Below are 1,071 nucleotides of genomic sequence, written 5' to 3'. Positions count from 1 at the left end.
ATCTTGCCCTGGAGCTCCCTCCGAAATTTGGCGAAAAATTTTCAAAGTCCCTTCAGGTACCTGGGGTTGGGGTACCAAGGGTAGGTGCAGTACCAGCTTTGGTCTGTTGGTGCGCCAGAGTACGATGAGTTGGTCCCCCTAGTCACTGTACTCATTACCTTTACCCCCAAATCGCAAAATATAGTCAGAACGAGTGTGGGGAACACAAATTTTGGCCCCGAGAACCAGGCGGCTGGTGTCTCTAGCGATGTGTTCCCCCCCAAAAAGTGTTCACCTGCTCGGACAGCGAACCTAGGAGCTACCGCAAAGCACTCTGGAAGTGCAAGAGCGAAAATTTTTCTAAGTACAAAAACTCTCGAAAATGTTCAAAGTGTCACAGTGCTCGAAAATTTTCAAAGTGCTACATGCTTTCCATCCAAGGAAGGAATAGTGGAGGACCGGCCTAAACACAGGCCGGCGGAACGACGGGGAGGACCGGCCGCCTCCTTAAACAGAGGCCGGTGGAACGTTGGCAGAATTCTTCTCGTGGAGGACCGGCCGCCTCCTTAAACACAGGCCGGCGGAACGACGGGGAGGACCGGCCGCCTCCTTAAACACAGGCCGGTGGAAGGTTGGCAGAATTCTTCTCGTGGAGGACCGGCCGCCTCCTTAAACACAGGCCGGCGGAACGACGGGGAGGACCGGCCGCCTCCTTAAACACAGGCCGGTGGAACGTTGGCAGAATTCTTCTCGTGGAGGACCGGCCGCCTCCTTAAACATAGGCCGGGCGAAAATCTGCGAATGTTATACATCCAAGAAAGGAAGGAGGGAACCGGCCGCCCCCTTAAACACAGGCCGGGCAGAAAATCTGCGAATGTTATCCATCCAAGGAGGGGGAGGACCGGCCGCCTCACTAAACATAGGCCGGGCGAAAATCTGCGAATGTTATACATCCAAGAAAGGAAGGAGGGAACCGGCCGCCTCCTTAAACACAGGCCGGGCAGAAAATCTGCGAATGTTATCCATCCAAGGAGGGGGAGGACCGGCCGCCTCACTAAACATAGGCCGGGCGAAAACCTGCGAATGTTATAC

This window comes from Syngnathus typhle, linkage group LG6 (assembly GCF_033458585.1).
Source record: "Syngnathus typhle isolate RoL2023-S1 ecotype Sweden linkage group LG6, RoL_Styp_1.0, whole genome shotgun sequence".
In the NCBI taxonomy this organism is placed as follows: Eukaryota; Metazoa; Chordata; class Actinopteri; order Syngnathiformes; family Syngnathidae; genus Syngnathus; species Syngnathus typhle.
Note: the sequence above shows the minus strand (reverse complement) of the source record.